Source organism: Callospermophilus lateralis, chromosome 7, assembly GCF_048772815.1.
Source record: "Callospermophilus lateralis isolate mCalLat2 chromosome 7, mCalLat2.hap1, whole genome shotgun sequence".
NCBI classification, from domain to species: Eukaryota; Metazoa; Chordata; class Mammalia; order Rodentia; family Sciuridae; genus Callospermophilus; species Callospermophilus lateralis.
Window position 1 is genome coordinate 34731968 of NC_135311.1, and position 24514 is coordinate 34756481.

The 24514-nt window shown below is 39.5% G+C and overlaps 1 long non-coding RNA gene and 1 pseudogene across 1 annotated transcript; both read right to left on the bottom strand.

Annotated features, from left to right (window-relative positions):
• Nucleotides 1-13938: 13938 nt before the first annotated feature.
• On the bottom strand, nt 13939-17067 carry LOC143641957 (plakophilin-4 pseudogene; annotated as a pseudogene).
• A 4573-nt stretch (nt 17068-21640) lies between these two features.
• On the bottom strand, nt 21641-24244 carry LOC143641900 (uncharacterized). The gene is made up of 3 exons (XR_013155547.1): nt 24170-24244; nt 23829-23875; nt 21641-21988 (listed from the first exon to the last, which is right to left on the bottom strand). It is a non-coding gene; the product is annotated as an uncharacterized LOC143641900 (long non-coding RNA).
• Nucleotides 24245-24514: the final 270 nt, after the last annotated feature.

A 24514-nucleotide genomic window follows, 5' to 3' on the forward strand; every position in this document is an offset into this window, starting at 1 on the left:
CTTTTAATTCTCATTTTTTTCTTTCTATATTTATTGGTAAGAAACAGCATTTAGAAACCAATGACTATATCATAAATGACTTCTGTGGACTGAAGTTCCAAAGACTTTGCCTGAACTTTCTGCTTTCTGTAAGAAACCCAGGATCTTTGCATTACTGAAGGATGAGTGAGGAACAGAGGGAGGGAATGACTCTCAACAACTTTTTAATTTAGATAATGTTTGAGAAGAATAAGGAAACTGGATTTTAGTATATTCAATGTGGATAAAATAAAATGTATACCTATTTCACCAAAATGGGAGAATTCTGATGAATATCTTGGATTAAAAAGAAGTACATATGTAATGATTTTGTGATTAACATTTGGTTTGCAAGTATAACTGAAGTCCTCATTTACAGGATCAAGTTTTTGCAGAGGCAGCTGCCACAGTCAGAGAACCCAGAGATGTCTTCTTTGCACATCACTGGAATCCTGACATGCTGAACAAGTTCACAGGTAAAAGTGAGCAATCTGGAAGTCAGGTTCAAATTTTAGGGGATTCCTGAAAACCAGCTGCTTCTCATTTCTAATTTTCTGATATGAAAATGTTTGTATCTTCTTTCCCTGTCTACTCATAATATAATGATCAAGACTGCACTTCTTAACTTATAGCTCAGAGACATATGTTAGTACAAGAGAAGAAAGAGTATTGGTGTCTGGTGGTTATTAAGCAATACAATGCACTTTACACAGCAGAAATCAATAGTTTGGTGATTTCTAATTTCTAATTCCTAATTTCTAGTTTATTCTAATTTTGAAGATTAAAATATTATTGATTCTTAATCTATTCTATATTCCAAGTGTACTTATAATATGCAATGGGCAAAAAAAACTAATATGTATGTAATATGAATTTTAATGTACCAAAAATGACTAAATTTGCCTTAAATAGAATGATTTTAATGCCCATAGATAGATTTCAAAACAAATGAAAGGTGAGTGATCTGTGAACATGACTCAGCCAAGTTAGTTCCCCACTAGAGAAGAGGTTTAGATAGCAGGAGGATGAAACCCAAGTTAGATTGAATACATGGTCTCAGAAGATAATGTAAGTCAGATATTCTTTTCAGTAAAGTTGCAGACATTACTTTCTATCAAATTATTTGATATTTCATAATCAAACAGGCACAATCATAGTAATGTGCTGCCTATTTATTAGTGGTGTGAAAAACAACCAACTCAAGAAGAGTTTTCTACTAAAGACATTTGACTGTGTCCTAAAGAAACTAGACAAAGTAGATATTTAAACACACAGTACATGATACCTTCAGCTTTCTTATTTTGCACTATACTTTGAAAAGGTCTTGGTGTTACAGAGGACATAATCACCATTCTCCATACATCAGTTTGTGTGAACTTTCTCTGCTCCCTATCATTCCTTAGAGGATGGAGAAATGAACAGATCCATTGGGGAAACAGCCTTTGCCCAAGGCATGCAAATGTAATTTTTGACCTTATGGGTTTTTTGTTGTTGTTTTGTGCAGTGAATAATGAAATGATACAAGGATGGGCTAATCACTATATGAACATTTATGACAAACTTAGAAACAGGATATTTGGAGATGATGGCACAACTGAGGAGCCCCAGAGTGTGGAAGGTTATGCTGCCTGGGGTGTTCAGGTCTTCACCTCTGGTAGGCATTACTGGGATAGGGATGTGGCAAATGCCTCCAACTAAGAGCTGGGGGTCTGTAAACATTCCACCACAAGTCACAGTTTTGACAGTGAGCAAAATTTTCTACTATTTCTCTTGAATATGAACAACGACTGTAGTCTTTACACAACTCCCCACCCTTAATTCATTATGTGCAAAGACCTCAGGGTCAGAGTGGGGTACTTCTGGATATGAGCTTATATGTTTACCAAGGTTCCCTCACATATATTCTTTTCTTCCTCCTTCAGTTCCCCTCTGAGGACTATTCTCTTCCTAAGATCCCAAATGAAAATGAGGTTTTCCTGGAGGACTACAAATTTTCAGGCTAGCGTGGGCACTTTAACAAGATTTTTAAAGGGAATGGTAGGAGTGTAGCCCAGTAGTAGAAAACTTGCCTAGCATGTGTGAGGCCCTGGGTTCATTCCACAGTATTGAAAAATAGAGGTGAAAAAAAGAAAAAAAATATGTTAAAAATTAAAAAGAGAGGAATAAAATGAGAGAAAAAAGAGAAGTAATTTTTTTTAATGAGAATTAATTGGTGAATACCCATGTCTGAATAAACTGTGTTCCTGGGACCTTTTCATGTCAAAATAAAACTCTACACATAATGTCTCTGGTATCAGACCCAGGTATCTGAAGAATTATCTTTTCTCCAACTAGTCATTCATTACATCTCAGCTCAAAAGATTTTCAGGAAAGCCATTCCTGCCTCTATAGACCAAGGTAGTTCCTCTTTTTACATACTCCAAGCATATTATGTCATCTCCTTATATTCAACAAACTCTCACCAAATTCATGGTTAATTATACTCAACTCTAAATTTAACAACAGAAGGGCAGTATTTGTCACATTTACTACTATATTCTGATTATGTGGAATGCAACGCTTAAAAGATAATACACAATACAAGTGGAATGAAAGAGAAAATGAATTTTTAAAAAGTTAGTATTTTTTTCAGAGAAAAATGTTAGTATTAACAACTACTATTATTGGGGGATTTTATTTTCTCATCCTGATGAGTATATTATCCCAATTTATTTCATGTTTAACAAAATGAAAAGCCTAAAGAAAAAGTTTAACTGAACAGAAAATTTATTAAAAGTCTAGTAGAGCTTTGTAGCACTCTCACACTCTTCCTGGGCCCCTAATTTAAGATTTTGTATTGATGGAAAAGATGCAAGGGAAACATAGTGATTAAAAAGGGGAAGGGCTTGGGCTGTTTGGTACCGAGTTAACAAGGAAGAATACAACATGCACAAAAAATGACCAGGTTTTAGAAGTATGATGAATTTTCAGTTTTTGTCACATGTAGATACAATTTTTTGACTCGATATACTAATGATGGATCAAAGCACCAGAAATAAACTTTATTGTAAAGAAAATTTATTAAAATTTCACTCTCTCTAGGCACCGCCAACCTCTGCTCCATGGACAGGCGGCCCCTAGGGAAAAAAAGGTGAGCCCAAGCTGCACCTGTGCAGGGGTATGTAGGGCTCATCAACCACTACTGCATTTACTTCAATCTCAAGAGGTGGAGTAACCCCAACTTATAGATCACACTTTGTGAAGGAAGAAAGGAGCACAAGTTTTTCAAGGAGACAGTGGGTTTTCTAAGTAACAGAATCTTAAAGATGCTGAAGTTGTTCAGAAATTTTTCCATTAAGAAATACCTTTTGGTAAAGAGTTACTAGCTTAAGGTGAGCATGAGAAAGGTGCAGACCATGTGACAAATGCAATTGCTGTGTGTGAACAGCTGTAACAGTTGTTGCTGATGTTAACAGCAAATTCATCCACCCCAGGTGTTCCAGATGGTGCAGACTAAGCTCCCTCGCGATGGCTAGTCAGAGAACGTTATGTGCTAGTCAGAGAACGTTGATGACCATGTGGAATGGGAAAAAAAATGTTGACATAATAAAAATCTCATGATTTTTTAACGTCTTAATTTTTAAATTTCTTAAATTGAAATTTAAGCAGCTCTGGGGGAATAAGGGCAAATATGTTTTTTATAGGCTATCCTACACTGACATCTACCAAAGTTAATGTTCACTTTGCATGGATGCATTTGTTTATTTTTCCCAGTGAAAATGTATTTCAATAAACAAAGTTTATGAAAAATAACAGTCCCCAAAGAAAAAGGACAATGGATCCTGAGGGAATGAGGTAAATACTGACCTGGGCTCTAGACTTAAAACAGTTTTCCAGTGAGGATGGGTCCTTGAAGGAGAAAGCAAATAGTGAGCTCTTAGTAACAATGAGTCCCAGAGGGAAAAAGTAAATAGTAAGTTCCAGGCTCTGGATTTTCATCCCATCCTGGTAATAATGGGTTTCAGACTTTTATTACTAGTTTCTTGACTGTCCAAATCAACAAGTTCTGTAACAACAATCACTAATAGGGCATTATATAAAAATGTGAATGTGTAACCTGATTCTGCAATCTGTATTTGGGGTAAAATTGGGAGTTCATAATCATCTTGAATCTAATGTATGAAATATGATATGTCAAGAGCTTTATAATGTTTTGAACAACCAATAAAAAAAATAAAAATAAAAATAAAAACAAGCAAAAAAAAATCAACAAGTTCTGTTTGTCTCCGATGATTAAGTCACCCTCATTATAACCTATAAAACACAGACCCCTCTTATACCCAGTGACCATTTTCCACCCTGAAACTGTGCTCTTCCAATGCAATAAATTAACTAAGAAATGCAATTAACTGTACATACAATATAACCTTTCTTAGGTTAAAAACACCCAGTTTTCAGTTTAAGTAAAGGCAAAAAATATTGTAGAAGATAACAGAAAAAATGTGCATTTTTAAGTTAGTACATTTTACTGTAAATCTGAAAATTTGATAAAAACATTCATTCTTAAAAACCAAGCAGTAAAATCTTTGAGTGATCATTTAGTTTTAATTAGTCTCTTAAGTATATGAGGTGTGCTGTAGGGCCCATAAGTTGGGAAGCAGCATATGTTGCCTATATGAGAAAGTCTCTCAGGTTTCAGCACACTGAACCAGGATATAGCAGTTGGCACACTCACCCGCTGGGTCCATCTCCTTGATAACCTGTTCTTTCTTGTGTGCTCAGCATGTTCCTTTTCTGCCATTGACCTTTTAGCCCATTGGCCACCACTGGTAAGCATGTTGCTAGCTCATAGAGTTATATGACCCTCAGATGAATCTGCCCAGTAGCACGATATACCTAAAAAATTTGCCTATGCAATAATAAATTAGATTGAGTTCTCCAAAACTGGTGTCCAGACGTCTTCTTTCACCTCTGTTGGCATACCCTTCTCAGCTGTGTGGTGGGGTTTGGCAGGACCAAGACAGCCCACAGAGTGCTGCTGTGCACTGTTAATACCTTTACCTTCTCCATGTATGTCATTCACCTCCAAATGTCTTGTTTAAATTAGTGGGTTTAATGTACTCTCCATAGTTATCTCCTCGTATTCTTAGTATATGTGGTTGCAAATAGCAGTAGATAGATCAATGTGCACACTGTTCTCTCCCTGTGTGTTTCATTAGTTTCTGTCTGCTCACTTTCCTCATTTAGAAAAGCAGGGTGTGCTCATCTCTGAAGTATCCTTTCAGGTTTTAATACATTTGTATTTTGTAGCATCTTCCAAATGACTTTCACTTGAATGTATTCAGGCAATCGAGCCTTGCATTTTTAAATATTCTGAATTCTGCATGCTTACTTCAGCATTTTTAATGATGGTACAATATTGAAACAAAATAGTTCTGTCACTATTCTGTGAGTTAATCTGAAACTTCATACTTGGTTAACTCAAATAATTATCTTGTAAAAACCTTTGTTCCACTTTTGCTTTCCACCTCATGTATTTCCCTAATTCTTCTCCAGCTTTATTACTTTATCTCATGAAAACCTGTCTGGGAACAAAAAAAGTATAAAGTTCTGGGGTGTGGCTAAGAGGACTCTAGCATTTAAGCACCTCTGGATTCAATCCCTTGTAGCAAAAATTAATAAACAATAAATAAATAAATAAATAAATAAATAAATAAATAAATAAATAAATGTCACGGAAACAGGAGATCTCAACTACAAAGAAAAATGAAGATCTCTTTTTTTATTAGTTGTTTAAAACATTACAAAGCTCTTGACATATCATATTTCATACATTAGATTCAAGTGAGTTATGAACTACCATTTTTACCCCGTATACAGATTGCAGAACCACATTGGTTACACATCCACATTTTTACATAATGCCATAATAGTAACTGTTGTACTCTGCTACCTTTCCTATCCTCTACTATCCCCCCTCCCCTCCCTTCCCATCTTCTCTCTCTACCCCATCTATTGTAATTCATTTCTCTCCTTGTTTATTTTCCCATTTCCCTCACAACCTCTTATATGTAATTTTGTATAGCAATGAGGGTCTCCCTCCATTTCCATGCAATTTCCCTTTTCTCTCCCTTTCCCTCCCACCTCATGTCTCTGTTTAATGTTAATCTTTTCTTCCTGCTCTTCCTCCCTGCTCTGTTCTTAGTTGCTCTCATTATATCAAAGAAGACATTTGGTATTTGGTTTTTAGTGATTGGCTAGCTTCACTAAGCATAATCTGCTCTAGTGCCATCCATTTCCCTGCAAATTCCATGGTTTTGTCAATTTTTAGTGCTGCATAATACTCCATGGTGTATAAATGCCACATTTTTTTAATAAATTTTCTATTGAAGGGCATCTGGGTTGATTCCACAGTCTAGCTATTGTGAATTGTGCTGCTATGAACATTGATGTGGCAGTATCCATGTAGTATGCTCTTTTTAGGTCTTCAGGGAATAGTCCGAGAAGGGCAATAGCTGGGTCAAATGGTGGTTCCATTCCCAGCTTTCCCAGGAATCTCCATACTGCTTTGCAAATTGGCCACACCAATTTGCAGTCCCACCAGCAATGTACAAGAGTACACTTTTCCCCACATCCTCACCAGCACTTGTTGTTGTTTGACTTCATAATGGCTGCCAATCTTACTGGAGTGAGATGGTATCTTAGGGTGGTTTTGACTTGCATTTCTCTGACTGCTAGAGATGGTGAGCATTTTTTCATGTACTTGTTGATTGATAGTATGTCCTCCTCTGAGAAGTATCTGTTCATGTCCTTGGCCCATTTGTTGATTGGGTTATTTGATATATTATTGTCTAATTTTTTGAGTTCTTTGTATACTCTGGATATTAGGACTCTCTCTGAAGTGTGAGGAGTAAAAATTTGTTCCCAGGATGTAGGCTCCCTATTTACCTCTCTATTGTTTCTCTTGCTGAGAAAAAACTTTTTAGTTTAAGTAAGTCCCATTTGTTGATTCTTGTTATTAACTCTTGTGCTATGGGTGTCCTATTAAGGAATTTGGAGCCCGACACCACAATATGTAGATCGGAGCCAACTTTTTCTTCTATCAGACGCAGAGTCTCTGATTTGATATCAAGCTCTTTGATCCATTTTGAGTTAACTTTTGTGCATGGCGAGAGGAGGGGATTCAGTTTCATTTTGTTGCATATGGATTTCCAGTTTTCCCAACACCATTTGTTGAAGATGCTATCCTTCCTCCATTGCATGCTTTTAGACCCTATATCAAATATAAGATAGTTGTAACTTTGTGGATTAGTCTCTGTGTCCTCTATTCTGTACCATTGGTCCACCCGCCTGTTTTTGTACCAGTACCATGCTGTTTTTGTTACAATTGCTTTGTAATATTGTTTGAAATCTTGTATCGCTATACTGCCTGATTCACACTTCCTGCTTAGAATTGCTTTTGCTATTCTGGGTCTTTTATTTTTCCATATGAATTTCATGATTGCTTTATCTATTTCTACAAGAAATGCCATTGGGATTTTGATTGGCATTGCATTAAACCTTTAGAAAACTTTTGGTAATATTGCCATTTTGATGATGTTATTTCTGCCTATCCAAGAACAGGGTATATTTTTCCATATTCTAAGATCTTCTTCTACTTCTCTCTTTAGGGTTCTGTAGCTTTCATTGTATAAATCTTTCACATCTTTTGTTAGGTTGATTCCCAAGTATTTTATTTTTTTTTAAGGATATTTTGAATGGAGTGTTTTTCCTCATTTCTGTTTCAGAAGGTTTGTCACTGATATACAGAAATGCCTTTGATTTATGTGTGTTGATTTTATATCCTGCCACTTTGCTGAATTCATTTATTAGTTCTAGCAGTTTCGTTGTAGACCCTTTTGGGTATTCTAGGTATAGAATCATGTCATCTGCAAATAGTGATAATTTAAGTTCTTCTTTTCCTATTTTTATGCCTTTAATTTCTTTCGTGTGTCTAATTGCTCTGTCCAGTGTTTCGAGAACTATATTGAATAATAGTGGTGATAGAGGGCATCTCTGTCTTGTTCCAGATTTTAGAGGGAATGCCTTCAATTTTTCTTCATTCAGAATGATGTTAGCCTGAGGCTTAGCATAGATTGCTTTTACAATGTTGAGGTAAGTGCAGTTATCCCTAGTTTTTCTAATGTTTTGAACATAAAGGGATGCTGTACTTTGTTGAATGCTTTTTCTGCATCTATCGAGATGATCATATGGTTCTTATCTTTAAGTCTATTGATGTGATGAATAACATTTACTGATTTCTGTATATTGAACCATCCTTGCATCCCAGGGATGAATCCCACTTGATCATGGTGCAGAATTTTTTTGATGTGCCTTTGTATCCGATTCACCAGAATTTTATTGAGGATTTTTGCATCTAGGTTCATCAGAGATATTGGTCTGTAGTTTTCTTTCTTTGAGGTGTCTTTGTCTGGTTTTGGAATCAGGGTGATATTGGCCTCATAGAATGAATTTGGCAGAGCTCCCTCTTTTTCTATTTACTGAAATAACTTGAAAAGTATTGGTATTAATTCTTCTTTAAGGTTTTGTAAAACTCCACTGTATACCCATCCTGTCCTGGGCTTTTCTTGGTTGGTAGTCTTTTGATTGCTTCTTCTATTTCATCCATTGATATTGGTCTGTTCAAATTGTGTGTATCCTCCTGACTCAGTCTGGGCAAATCATATAACTTAAGAAATTTATCACTATCTTCTATTTTATTGGAATATAGGTTTTCAAAATAATTTCTAATTGTCTTCTGTATTTCTGTAGCATCTGTTGTGATTTTGCCTTTTTCATCTTCTATGTTAGTAATTTGTGTTCTCTCTCTTCTTCTCTTCATTAGCATGGCTAAGGGTCTGTCGATCTTATTTATTTTTTCAAAGAACCAACTTTTAGTTTTGTTAATTTTTTCAATACTTTCTTTTGTTTCAATTTTGTTGATTTCTGCTCTGATTTTAATTATTTCTTGCCTTCTGCTACATTTGCTGTTGTTTTGCCCTTCCTTTTCTAGGACTTTGAGATGAAGTGTGAGTTCATTTATTTGTTGGTTTTTCCTTTTTTTGAGGAATGACCTCCAGGCGATGAATTTCCCTCTTAAAACTGCTTTCATTGTGTCCCATAGATTCTGATATGTTGTGTCTGTATTTTCATTTATCTCTAAGAATTTTTTTATTTCCTCCTTTATGTCTTCTGTAACCCTTTGATCATCCAGTAACATATTGTTCATTTTCCATGTGATGTAGGATTTTTCCTTTCTTCTTTTATCATTGATTTCCAATTTCATTCCATTATGATCAGATAAAATGCATGGTATTATCTCCACCCTTTTATATTTACTGAGGGTTGCCCTATGGCATAATATATGGTCTATTTTTGAGAAGGATCCATGTGCTGCTGAGAAAAAACAGTATATCCACTTGATGATGGTTGATATATTCTATATATGTCAGTTAAGTCTAGGTTATTGATTGTGATATTGAGTTCTATAGTTTCTTTATTCAACTTTTGTTTGGAGGATCTGTCCAATGGTGAGAGAGGTGTGTTGAGGTCACCCATAATTATTGTGTTGTGGTCTATTTGATTCTTGAACTGAGGAAAATTTGTTTTATGAACATCGCAGCACCATTATTTGGTGCATAAATGTTGATAATTGTTATGTCTTGTTGGTGAATGATTCCTTTTCACAGTATATAATGTCCTTCCTTATCCCTTTGGATTAACTTAGTCTTGAAGTCGATTTTATTCGATATGAGGATGGCCACCCCTGCTTGCTTACGAGGACCGTGTGCGTGGTATATTTTTTCCCAACCTTTCACCTTCAGCCTGTGTATGTCGTTTCCAATCAGATGTGTCTCCTGGAGGCAGCATATTGTTGGATTTGTTTTTTCAATCCATGTTACCAGCCTATGTCACTTTATTGGAGAGTTTAAGCCATTAACGTTTAGAGTTACTATTGATACATGGTTTGTGCTTCCTGCCATGTTTGATTATTTATCTTTTTTTTCTAATTTAGTTTGTTTCTCCATGATTAGCTTTCCCCCCGCCCTCTGTCTTTACCGAGGCACTTCCCACTGATGGTTTTGGTTATTGTTTTTCATTTCTTTCTTGTGTAGTGTTTTGCTCAAGAAGCTTTGCAATGCTGGTTTTCTGGCTGCAAATTCTTTTAGCTTTTGTTTATCATGAAAGATTTTTATTTCATTGTCATACCTGAAGCTTAATTTTGCTGGATACAGAATTGTTGGTTGGCATCCATTGTCTTTCAGTGTTTGAAATACGTTGTTCCAGGGTCTTCTTGCTTTCAGCGTCTGTGATGAAAAATCTGTTGTTAACCTTATTGGTTTATCCCTGAATGTAATCTGTCTCCTTTCTTTTGTAGCTTTTAATATTTTCTCTTTGTTTTGTATATTGGATATCTTCATAACAATGTGTCTTGGCGTTGGTCTACTGTGATTTTGTGTGCTTGGTGTCCTGTACGCATCTACAATTTGTATATTCATTTCCTTTTTTATTTCTGGAAAGTTTTCGGTAATTATTTCATTCAGCAGGTTACTCATTCCCTTGGTTTGAATCTCTATACCTTCCTCTATCCCGATGACTGTTAAATTTGTTTTTTTTATGTTATCCCATATCTCTTGGATGTTTTTCTCATGATTTTTAACCAGCCATTCTGAGTTAGCTAGACTCTTTTCAATATGATATATTTTGTCTTCATTATCTGACATTATGGCTTCTACTTGCTCCATTCTGTTAATGATACTCTCATTTGAGTTTTTAATTTGGTTTATAGTTTCTTTCATTTCTAGAATTATTGTTTGATTTTTTTATAATCTCTATCTCCTGATAAAGATGCTTAACTTCTTCTTATATCTGTTTATGTAATTCATTTTCAATGTATTCTTTCAGTGTTTGAATTTGCTGTCTCATATCCTATTTAAGGTTCCATTCCATCTGTCTAAGGTATTCCTTGAGTTCCTTATATGACCATTTTTCTGATGACTCTAGGTCCTCCTGAATATTTAGGCTGTCCTGCATTGTTTGTACTCCTTTTCTTCCTTGCTTTTTCATGCTGCTCATGTTACTTCTTGTTCTGTTTGAATGCTGAGTTACTGTTTACTCCTATAAATTTATTTGATGCTTGGGAGGAAAGGTATTAGAAGGGAAGGGAAGAATTCACTAAAGAGAATAAGAGTAAGCAGGTAGAATTCAAGGAAGGGGGAATAAGAGAATTGAAAGGACAAAAGAAAAAAATAGAAAATAAATTAAAAAAAATAATTTAAAAAATTAAAATTTAAATTTAAAAGAATTTAGAAATTTAAAAAAAATAAAAAAATTTAAAAAACAACAAAAAAATGAAAATGAAGAAAAAAATTAATATATGCCATCTTAGAGTTTGATTAACTTCTCTTCCAGTAGGTGGAGCTGTGCCCACTGGGCCAAGCCTCTCCTCTCAAAAGGCGGGAATCAATCACTGTGCAGCAGCTCTTCCTCCCAGACTGGGCAGGTCTCCAATCCTGAGTGCCTAGGGCCTTCTCTTGTGTTTCCTCAAGCCAGGCCTGGCTCATCGGTGACGCTCACCACAATACTGGCTACATGCCAGGTCTGCTGCTCCTTGGAACCCTGTTTTCATGAACTCCTGGGCACACTCTCCCTGTTTGCCATTCCCTCAGACCCTAAGTTTATAGAGCTTGGGGCTGAGAACCCACAGCAAATTTGCTTGCCCTCTGGCAGCCACGCCCCCGGTAGCTGGTACAAGGGACCTCAGTTGTCAGCGCTGGTGGGAGCGGTAGCCAGGAGTTCCGCGCCGCGGGTCTGCGCCACTCCTGATTCCCTTGGTCTGGCTATCGCGCTCATGGGAGAGCTGGGAGGGGCCCTTAAGGTTTCCCCGCTGTGTGGAGAGGGAAGGCTAGGGGATTACACACCTGTTGCCGCTGGTTTCAATGAATTTATCTCCTCAGCCGCGTTTTGGTGACATCAGTTCTCTGCCATGGTGGAAATATGTGTTTTTTTTTCGAGTTTAGAATGATCACCAGATTCACACCAGTGCCAAGAAACAAGCAAACAAGACTCCATGAGCCAAGGAATAAGTGTGCTAAGTAAAAAGTTAGTGAATCAAAATACTGTCTTTAAGATAAAATTAGCAGTGGTCCAATTGGTTTTAATTCCCTTTGTTATCTTATGGCTTACATATAAATCCACATATAAATCCAAATACAAATATTCTTCAGTCATTTAATAAATTTCAAAGTCAAGTCACTAAAGACAGAGAGGTTCACAATTACATTCCACCATTCACTGATAAAGGACCATGTGTGTGATCAATGACTTTTGTTATGGTTTAAATGTGGTGTCCCCCAAAACTCATGTGTGAGACAATGTAAGAAGGTTTGGAGGAGAATGATTCAATTATATTCTTAACCTAATCATGAATTAATCCCTGATGGGATTAACTGGGTGGGGGCTGGAGGTAAGTGGGGTGTAGCTAGAGGAAGTGGTTCATTGGAGGCACATCTATGGGATATATATATATATATATATATATATATATATATATATATATATATACACACACTTGGAAAGTGATATATCTCTCTGCTTCCTGATCATTCTGTGAGCTGCTTCCTGTGCCACACTCTTCTACCATGATGTTCAGCCTTATCTTAATACCTGAGGAATATAGCCTGCTGAAACCGTGAGCACTCAAGTAAACTTTTCTTCCTAAAATTGTTCTGGTTATATCTTTTAGTCACAGCAGCAAGAAAGCTAACTAAAACAACCTTAATCATCATGCGCTCTCCTTCGGGGAGGTGATCTTATCCTGCCTGCAGAGCATAAAGGGTCTGCTTCAGTTTAGGATCCAGAATGGCTCATGACCTCCCTGCTGGGATCCTGGGTTTCCCACCAGTCCCGGTAGAAACTTAAAACACAAAAGAGATGCCACATAAAACACCAACTGCACCATCAGCAGAAAGACCATGAACAATGTGGCCAGGAACAGCAGCAGGGTTAGCTGATCTGGTGCCACTTTGGGGGAAGGCACAGGACACACAGGGACACAATCCTCCCAGCCGCCATGGTCCCGAGGTTCTCTGGGTCCCCAGGAATGCCAGGAAAGTGTCTCCCAGGGGTCACAGTGACTTCTCGCCCAGTTTTACAATGTTTTTACATGTACTTTCCCAATATCTTGTGGTGTTTATTGTATCTGTGTTCATTAGAAATGATAGTTTTTAGTTTGCTTACTTTAAAATGTCCTTGTATGGACGGGGGTCTTAGCTCAGTGGTAGAATGCCAGCTGAAGAGGCCCTGGGTTTGATCACCAGCACTATAAAATTAGTAATGATGATGATGATGATGATGATGGCAATAAATATGAATAGAATAATTTAAATGTCCTTCTCAAGGTGGAAGCACAGACAGAACACTGATTTTGTCCTTGTGTTCTTTTCTAGTGTAAGGAGTTGGAGAGTTAGAGGGAGACACTCCCTTAAGAACTTCTTCAGCTGCGTCCCCTCACTCTTGATATTTTTGCATTTCAATTATTCATCAATTCAAAAGCTTCCTATTTCCCTGGTAATTTTTTTTTCTTTAACACATAAGTAATTTTAAAAGAAATAGATTGCCTAATTTCAAAACATTTGGTTGGTTTTCAGATTTGTTATGTTGTTGAGTAATAATCTAACTTTGTTGTGGTTAAAGAATTCTCTGAATAAAATCTTTAAGATATTTTCAAGACTTATTTTTATGATTTATTATTCATATTTGTGACACTGTGATAAAATACCTGAAAAAAAAAACAACTTAAAAGAAGGTACAAATTAGTTTTTCTCATAATTTGAGAAGTTTTAGTCCATGGTTACTTGGTATCACTGTAGTGGGCCTTTGGTGAGGCCAAACATCATGGTGTCAGTCCTGTGGTAAGGCAAATGTGTTCACACCATAGTGTCTGGGAAGTGAGAGAGGCAAGTGCTCTGATACTGAGACACAATCCCAGCCCAGATATAGTTTTATCACTGACAGATACGAGAGCATGTTGGGTCCTTTGAAGGAATTCAGCAGTGCTGGGATAGGACAAACTCCATCCCATTGATCCTCATGTGGACTTCTCTTTTTCTTTTTATTCTTCTTCCTCCAGCAGCTTGGCTTGGAGTCTTTTCTGGGAGATTCTTTTCCTACCTAGTAAGTCATCCAACTCATCAGTCCCAGCAGTCAAGCCTAAGGGACCTTCAGTTCCATCCAATAGGACAAGTTCCTCACGGTGCACAATTCTCCACCATCTTGCTGTTATAATCAGATGTGTTCACACCTACGGATCACTTAAAATGGTGAGTCAACCAGCCTCTCACAGGACTGTAGTTTCTTCCTTACTTTATTCTCTGCAGAGTTGAGGTCACTCAGGCACCCTGTCATGTTATGCAGAACTAGTGAAGTCAGAAATTTAATTTTATAATCACCAACAAAAGAAGAGCATTCCACCCAGAGCAGGAACAATCACAGTGTTTGTTCAGGTTGAGAGGGCATTTCAGATGATTGATGTCTTCTTTAAGGCATCACATGAAGATGAATAGCAAATAACTCCTGTAACAAGCTTTATTACTTCTGCATCAATAGTTTTTCTTACAGATGCAAGATGGCAGGCATCCCACCAACATTTTTCATGGCTATTTGATTTTCATCTGTGGACTTGCCAAAAACAAGGTTTCAGAGGGCACAAGTATCATTCTGAACTTTCAAAACTCTATGGTCCAAAAAGTCAAACAGATGCCTGATTCGCCCTAGCCTATATACCTCCAATTTCACTTTGTTGTTGCCAAAACCCAGGTGCTGGAGATAGGCTGCTGTGTTTGCTTGGATGGAGTGCAGCTGGTGCTGTAGCATATGAATGATTTGGGGCAGCTTAGGATTGTGCCAGGCAAACTTCCTGGGGTCTTTCTGGATGCTGTCCCGTGGGAGGCCATCTATGAGCTGTGTGTGAACTGAGTGACATTCGAACCATTAGGCAGGGAAGACTGGTTTTGGGAACTCCCAAGCAGAACCTCCTGATGTGAGAATGCCCAATTCACGTTGGCACTCTGTTCTAACTCACAGCTCAAGTTTCAAGCACAGTCTCAGAGAGAGAGAGATGGGTGTAGCCTGCCAAGCACCAATCAACCTGTTTACTGCAAGACCCCTGCTACACCAAGGAATAAGCACCAAACCAAGACTCCTCCCACTGAAACCTTATCTCTGCCTTTGATATACTCCCCCTTAAATAAAAAATTAGGGCCTTTTTCAGATGTTCAGTTCCAGTTCCTATCAGGACTGGAAGACCCACCAGACACTCCTCTATTTAAATTTAACCTTTGGCTTTGTCTTACTTCTTACTGATTATTTTAGACTTTTTATTTTCCCAGGCGGCTCACACCTCCTGAGCAGGAACCTGCTATGTTGGGGTGCTGGTCACCCCATCACACTGTTGATGGGGATCTTGTGGTGCCATTATCAGCCAGAGCTGCCTACTGAAGCCTGTTATACTTGATATTGTATTGGCCTGTAGAGCTGGGTGTAGGTAGCTGTTGTACTTAGAGAATAATCATTTGTTTGGTATGGAAGGTCATTCTGTTGGCTGGAAGTCTTTTATAGATTCCAACACCTGAGCTGGTGTGATAGAGAGCCACTTGCCATCCTTGGAGCTCCACGTTTTTTTGGTTTGGCCTGTGGTACACTGTGCTATAATAGGTCCTTCCCTCATATACAGGAGACATAGCAGAATACATAGTCTAGCGAAAGCTGTCTGTGCTGACAAACACAGGAACTCAATAAGCCATCAGGCTGTCTTGGTGAGATGGAACCATCCTATTGTAAATATCTTACTGTTACTGTCCAAATTGCTCCATGTCATGAACACCCCTTTTCAGAGAAGATGCCAGATGATGTGGTACTGCAGTCGATCCTGCACATTTGGGGGGACGCTGCTGCCACCTGGCTTTGGGAAGGAGAAGCTATTGTGTCTGTGCATCTGTCAGGGTCACTGGGGACTCAAAAGGTGGTTTGGCATTGAGGGGCTATTCCCCTGGGATTGGAGGTCTTTCAAGAGGTGACTGAACCAATCTACCACACAGCACTGGGAGTCCTGAGTACCCTCTAAAATCATGGTGTGATGTGTTGAAAATGTGGCCTCCAACTTGGGTGCATTAAATTTTGTTGTCATTGGATTCTCTCCAGTCAGCTACCAGAGGATTCCCTACTTCCTGTCTCTGTGGATAGTGAGTAGATGCTGCTATTGTCCCAAGTAAACTTTATATATATATATAATATAAATATATAATATATATATATAATATATTATATATATAATATAATATAAAACTACATATATATAGTTTTAGTTTTTGATGGCTTTTTATTTTATTCATTTATTTATATGCAGTGCTGAGAATCGAACCCAGTGCCTCACACATTAAAGGAAGGAGCTCTACCACTGAGCCACAACTCCAGCCCCCAAATAAACTTTTGAGTACCAATCCATCAACAGCTTGTAACAGGGGTCCACTTCACCTTTTGAACATAGTTCTGAAGCTTATTTTTTAAAGGGACATTTTTTCCCTTTTCCTTTTCTCCCCCTCACTCTCCCTAACCTGGAGGCCAGATTACCCTGAGTTAACTGTGTTCCACAGGAAGGAGATGTCTGTAAGAGGATCTCAGATGTGACAAATAACAAGTGAATCCTAACACTCCATCAGTGCCCCTGGACTCCCTGTCAGGGCACATTTGGAATGTAGCCCTTAAGGAGCTCCTTTAAAATCCTCTGTTCCTTCTGATGGGCAGAATCACTGCCTCAGGGACAGTAGTCCCCTGTGTTTCTCCTTTGTCAGAAAAGCAAAAAAACAACTTTTTCCTATTTCTCAAAACTGTGTCCTCATTATTAATAGGCATTCATTGGCATTGGGAACAAGGACCAAGCTTTTGGTTACAAGCTGAGTTCCTTCTGGGCCTGAGAGTTCAAGCTCAGCTCCTTCTCCTCACCACCTCCTGCACATCTTGCCCCACCTCCATCCCTCTCTCCTCTCTGTCCTCCTGGCCTGCCTTGTTGTTCCACTCCCCATTCCTCTTCTTGCTCCTCCTGCCCACATACCCTCTATCCCTCCCACATACACACCATACAGGCCAACACAGGAAGGGGTTGCCCTCATGTGAGATGAAGATGAAGGAATATTTTGTATCAGAAGAAAAATCAAAAACAATCACATTGTTTCTGGTCAAGTTCAGTTTATGAGGAGACCAAAGAAGATGGCTGCACCTTAAAGCTGAACTTCAACCACAGCTATCAAGGTCTAGACAATTCCATTTCCTGTTCCTCATGGCTATGCTAAGAGCCATAGCCAAGTAGTATGATGCATGCATTTTTGGTTGAAAGGTGAGGCCAGCAAGCCATTGAGATGATATGATTATGTTAAGATCTGCATTCATATGGATATTAGACTCCTGCTGTCCACCTCAGCCTGCTACAGGACTCCTGGAGAGTTCCCATTGGTTGGGGAAGTGTGGTAAGAGGGAATTCCAGAGGAGGGACTTCCTGTTGGGGTCCAACGATGCATGTGTGGGTTGGCAATTTTCCCGGGAGCGTAAGGGGCATTGGCGGCAGTTTCAAAAATAAAGTTTGTTTCTGCTTGAGTGGCTTGTGATTTTGTTCCCAGCCAGACTGCGGCATGGCTAGATCTGGCCCTCATCTTGAGGGACTTGAATAACCTAGGCCCTTTTCTAGCACCACTTCATGGCCTTCATTGGGCACATAGAGATCCCCATGGTGCTAGAGGCTACAAAGCAGCAGGAAAGCCTGACCAAAGAAAACCATCCAACTGCCCCATTTAGAATGAGCCAAGGGTACTTAGCCAAAGTCAGCAGGCTCCCAGGTATACAGAATCTGCCTCTCCCTCCCTGCTTCCTTGTGTCCTCTCAGCCTCAGATGAGATTTCTACACCCAAAGCCAGCCTTTGAGAAAGGCCACATCTAAAATAATCTCAACACTTATAAAATCCTAAGGTCATCAGTGGAGTATTTCCAGAGCCCAATTTTAAATTTAGTATTTTTGCTATGTCAGGCTATGCCTTAAGGTAGTGTTTTAATTTTACTAACTTGATTTAGTGTTTTGTTTTAATTCCAACATTAGTCAGCACATGAATTAAGAGTATGTGGCAGGAGCTGGGGATGTGGCTCAAGCGGTAATGCGCTCGCCTGGCATGCACGGGGCGCTGGGTTTGATCCTCAGCATCACATAAAAATAAAATAAAGATGTGTGTCCACTGAAAACTGAAAAATAAAAAAAATAAAAATAAAAAAGAGTATGTGGCAGTCAGAATAATGGCCTCCCCAGGAGATCCTCTTCCTAATCCTTGGAACCTGTGAACAGGCTTCATTCATTATCTAGCAAGGGACTTGCAGATGGGCTTATGTTAAGGATTCTGAGATAGGGAGAACATGCTGAATGGCACAGGGTAATCCATAACATCCAAATAATCCCATGGGTCTTTAACATGGAAGAAGAGTCAAAGAAAGAGGTCAGGGTGATGGATCAAGCACTCTGCCTGCTTTGCTGGTTGTGAAGGTGGAGGAAGCAGCTACAAGCCAAGGATTCACCTATCAATTTTAGGCCTGTTGGGACCCTTCGTAGACTCCTAACCTACAGAACTCTAAGGAAATGAGTTTGGGGTGTTCTCAGCCACAATGTTTATGGGAATTGGTTACAGCAACAACAGAAAATCAACACAAGTGCCTCTTTAATTCACTTCACCACTGATGAGATCTGAAGGACGTGATGAACTCTGAACATTCTGAAGGTCTAGGTTGACAGGTCAAGAGATACTATTACATATTTTAAGTGGTACCTGTTCTGTTTTCCCTTCCAGCCCCCTTTATAGGACTTAAATTTTATTTCCCCTCACAGGATTTCATTTTTAACTGTTTCTAGGAAATAATTATAGAGTTATGGCTTAATTTTAATTCTAAAAGGCAAAAGAATACAAGAATTTTTCTGAAGGAATCTTTTAAGATTTTTATTTCAACATTTATGGAAGTATAAGAGGACAGATAAATGAGGATGGTGAGTTAATCTGTCTGCAGCCCCACCTGGCCTGAGGGGACAGGATATGTCACATTCCTCAGCAAACTGACTCAGGGGTAAGAAGGTGTGGCAGTCAGTGTAGGTAATAAATGATGGGGGTTGAGAAAATAAGGGCTGGTTATCAAAGAAAAGACAGATGGTTGCTAACAGCTAACCTGGGGATCACACTTTCCAGCACAAGGAGCTGCTATTGATTATCCCAAGTGCTCCAGCTCCTTCTTACCCTTAGGCATATGCACATAGAAGAAAAAGGTGTGTGTGGGGGTTTCTGGGGTCTATAAAACAGCAATACACACCCACTACTACTGACACCCAGCTCTTTGCCCACTTCTGAAGCCAGAATTAGTGAGACAGTCAGTATAAACAGGTCAATCTGGTCAGGTCGGTTTAAGGAGGCCAATTTTGAGTGAGTCTGACTAGCTGGAGACTGTCCCCTGAGGGATTGAAATGTTAATTCCTTCAGAGCCCTTCCTCCACCCAAGAACCGCCCCTGCTCCAACCTGTTGCTAAGGTAACCAGTTACAGGAATAGCTCCCTACAGGGAGCTTTAAGGTTGTTAATTAATGTGGGCTGCACCATCCTGCCCTTCCCACTTCAGCCTACCTGTTTCCCACCTTTTGGCCATCCCACTAAGCATTTTCTAGGTCTAATCACTGCCTAGGCCTAGTCCCATACACAGGAAGGAGAAAGATAAGGGGAAGAGGCAGGAGAACAAAGGAAGCCTAGGACATATAAAAAGGGCAGAACACCTCACTTCTAGGGATACCAGGACACCAGCTCTGGCCCCCTCCTCCCTCCCAGGAGAAGACTGTTACCCCCTTTTAAATAAACCCTGCTTTATATGCATGCCTTAACATGCTTCAAACTTCAACAGGTGAGGAAGCAGGACTTGTCACTAATAGATAACCAGCGGTACCAATTCTCTTCAGAGAAGTCTGCTGTCCCTGTCTCTTTCTTATATAAAATATGCTTTCTACACTTGCCTGGGTGTTTCCCAGCGTGTTTAATCCTAAACACCAGGGAATAAAGACTCATTCCTGATCTCTAGGACTGGTATCAGAATGACATAATTTTCAACTATGGTTCTTAAATAAATTTATTTAATGTTTTGACTCAATGATATAAAACAATGTGTGTTAAACTGTGGTCAGTAGCCCACCTGCATCAGAATCACCTGGGATGCTTATATTTAAATGCAACCCTAGGGTCCCACACCCACAAAAGTTCTTGGCATTTCATCCCAGGAAATTGCTCCCACAATCTTCACAACTGATTTGTGAAACAGACTGCATTTGAAATTAACAGCTCCAAAGCCTTTTAACTTCTGACTTTCCTTAAGCTGAAAATGAAGTCTGAGGGAATTCCCTGGCCCTGAGGGCACTGCCAGAGGAACTGAGTCTGAGACATGTTTCTGATTAACACAGCCTAGCTAAATATACACATGGATATTTCCTGCCTTTTGTCCTACTGCATCATAGATCTTATAAAAGCTTTCCATGCTCCTGAGTCACAAACAATGGAGAGTTGAGAAAGAAAATATTCTCTATCTTGCTCAAATCCATCATTGCAAGAAACTTTTATTTCCCTTGCCATCCTAACTCCTGAGTTTTAATGGAACACAACAAACAGCAAAATATGTCCTTCCCTGTGAAAACTGTAAGGCAAATCAAGTTTAAGGATCACTGCATCATATTGTATATTGGAAATTTTCGTAAAATAGAGGAAAAATGAATTTTTAAACTTAGACTTTATGGATTAGACTATTATTTTTTCATGACAGTTTGTCTTTCCTATTCTGATACACTTGTTCTGGGAAATGGTGTAAAAATGCAAAACAAAACAAAGAAAAACTATTTCCTTATACACATATTTCTTTAATAGCCACCAAAAAAAGATTGTTGTTTCCTCTCATCCTCCCCATCCATGAGTTATGCTGGCCTTCAACATATTCCTACAGCAACATAAATAAATCTCTATCATACATTTATACACACATACTCACATCCTAGGAGCACTCTGAAGACACAGACTAGGCTTCAGTACAACTAAGGCCTTGCCCAGACCACTTAAAAACAAGCAGAGGGCTGCTATATGCAAGACTTTCCATAGGCTTGGTATTGCCATCAGTTCCCAATTCGCCTGAGGGAAGTTAGGATGACAAAGGGATAACATACCTAATGGGGGTAGGGACAGTACAGTTTGGAGAACATGTAAGAAATGAAGAAGATCATGCTAGGCTAAGCATGACAGGGCATCTAACGAGTCACCAATTCCCCACACAGAATCAAAGCTCTCAGAACTGGTGGTATAGCATGAAGCCCAGCCTGACTTGGCCCAGAGGAGCTACCTGGTTAGGTGTGGATCTGTGAGCAGTGCTCACTGAACCCCACTGGCACTGTCCAGCAGGACACTGCTGCTCAGTAGTGTGCTTCTATAACTGTGGAGGAGCTTCAGCATTGGGATCACATGCCCCATGTGTAGAAGGCAACTATTTCCTTTGCATTGACCATCTGAGGACAGCTGTTGAGATGAGAACCGTGCTCTGGCAGGTGCTGTGCCACTGAGGCTGTTCAGAAGCAGTGTCACAAGTGCTACTATGCAATCTCACACGCGCTTTGCTTAATGCTGGGCCCAGGGGAATTTGGCTACTGTTATTCCATCACTGCCAGGAAGTCATTCTACCTTTCTGCCTACCCCACAAGGGCACATCTCTGACTGCATCTTCAGACCTCCAGCAGATTTAGAGGAATCAAGCCCAGATTCTCCTCAGCAGACAGGTAGTTGTGCAAAAGAGGGGCAGGCCCATTCTTCCTGATGCTTTAAGGAACTGTGGTGGCTTTGCTTCTTGCGTGGCTCCTGGAAGGCAAGGGTCACAAGGCTGGAGCACACAGCAGGGCCCTTAGAGATTTCACCTGCAAGCAAACATAAAACAACACTGTTCAGATGGAACTGTCAGACCCTGCTGACGGCACCCAGAGGCTGGAATGAGGGCAAAGCATGCAGGAAGCCAGAACATGGCAGGAGGGGATTCAGAGGATGAGCCAGGGGATGCACTGGGTCTGGAGGAGCTTCCAGGTCCCAGCTTAGAGGAAAAGCCTCCCTGTACACCCGAATTCCTGCTGCCCCAGCCATAGCCCCACTATTTGTGGTCAGATCCTACCACTTTCTCTTGATGAGCCAGTTCATGCTACAAGTTATGTGGTCTGAAGAAAAACAAAAAAGTGGGGAGGTTTGCCATCTTCTAGGAAAACTAGTGCTAAGCATGAAACATGCACATGTAGAAACAGCCTGTGGTAGGAAGGAGAAAACATGTTGGGGGAGGTTCACCTGTTAAGTGTGTATCCCAGTTTTCTTGAGGAGAATTCAAAGGGGCAGGGATGAGACCATCTAGTCTACTCTTAACAGATGAGGGTGCAGCAATTCACAGAGGCAAGGGGGCCAGCCAAAGGCACACAGCCAGTTAGTGACAAGCCTGGAGTTAGAGCCCAGGCATCAGGAAGTAGAAAGGGAAGCCTGCACACTGGAGATAGCCAGTGGGATCTGGAGGCTGCTGGGTTACCTTGGCTGGGACAGAATAAGGCTGTACAGAGGCAATTTTGTAAGTGTTGTGCTAAAGAGGCTCAGGAAAGAAAGGAATCATCAGAGAAGAACCAAAGGGAATTAGAAAACACGAGCTGGTTAAACCATGGCCCACCCTTAATCACAGTGTGGGAATCAACCCTTTTGGAATATAACTAAGGAAATATTTCTTTTTTTTTTTAATTATCTTATTTGTAGATGGACAAATAAATACCTTTATATTATTTATTTATATGTGGTGCTGAGGATCAAACTCAGTGCCTCATATGTGCTAGGCAAGTGTTCTACCACTGAGCTATGACCCCAGCCTCAATTTAGGAATATTTCTAGGAATATGTTCAACTTCTCTGGTGAAGTTTAATGTCTAAGTTTAAAAGTTTAATTTCTGAGTTTTAAACCAATTAGTGTACATCAAGGTTTTCTTCAAAGTACTAAGTAATAAGCACTTAACATTTAAGTAAATGTAGAGAATGTCTAGCATGTATATATATATATATATATATATATATATATATATATATATATATATATATATTTAAAAAAATCTCTTGCCTTAAGATTCAGTGTTTATTTATCATCAAATTTTATTTTATTTTAGATCAATGAGACCAAGTGGATTTTTTATCATGTTTTTTAAAGAAAAAAATGTGTCAAAATCTTAACATAATATTTTGCACTAAAGTCAATTTATAAGGTTGTGCCTTACTCTGCTTTATCATAAAGTAGTTTAGGAAAGTCCAGAATGCCCAAATGGCCTAAAGACCCCTGTACAGATAACTAATTCTCAGAACAATCTGCAAATGTCTCTGTCCTCAAGAACCAACTGAACTACATTTCTCCTGGCTCCTTGTTTAATTGACGTCAAGGAGGAAAAATTGTAATGAAAAAGGAGAGATGATGACAAGGGAAAAACAAGGGCAGGGAAGGGAACTGAGTGGGGAGAAGTGACAGGATGGAATCCTAACAGGAGGCTAACTAGGAGCTAGGACCAATCAAGTGTATCAGATATCTCCTCTGGAAGGAGAAAGAAGGTCAGGGTCACCTACAGACCTGATGATAGACAGTGGTGTGTTAGAGGCAGGTTCTTTGGTTCTGACAGGTGTAATCGTTTCCTTACCTCCAAATTAGTCCTTGCCTTCTTCAAAACATCATGTGTCCTGGTCACTGAAACAACAAAGCAGCCCCATAAAGCAGGAATTACCAGCTGGGCCCTACTTGTTGGGCATGTGTGTTCTAAAGCATTTTCTTCTGACCCCTCAATCATGGCTTCTTGCTGACTCCTTCCTTCCCTCCCTCTGCACCCACAATTACTCATGGCACAGGAGGTTGGGCCCAGTGCATCAGACTCTCCCCTCCCAACATTCCAGTGCCTCTGTGGTCACTGTTCATCTGCAGCACAGTGGGGCATCTGCAAGACCCCCCCTTTCCTCTGTTGCTCCACAGCTCAGGGGCACCTACACTGGTTGACGATGAACTGCTCCATGTTCTCCTTCTGTTGGTTGGCAGTCTTCAGACACTCAGCTGTGCTCTGAAGGAGCTTCTCCTGTTTGGATACTTGGGCTCGCAGATCCAGTAGCTCCCTTTCCATTGATGCATCCTTGGGAAGAAGGACAGGGTCTCAGACAAAAGTATGGAGACCAAAAGCATCCAGTGCTTTGTGGTTCCTACCAATTGGAAGCAGAACTCTATAATCTTCTCAACACTCTCTGGAGTATGTTCTCTCCATTACAGCCTCTTGATCCTCCAGTTCAGGATAGTTTAGGAAGAGGCCACAGGTAAGAATGTTGAAAACATGAAAGCCCC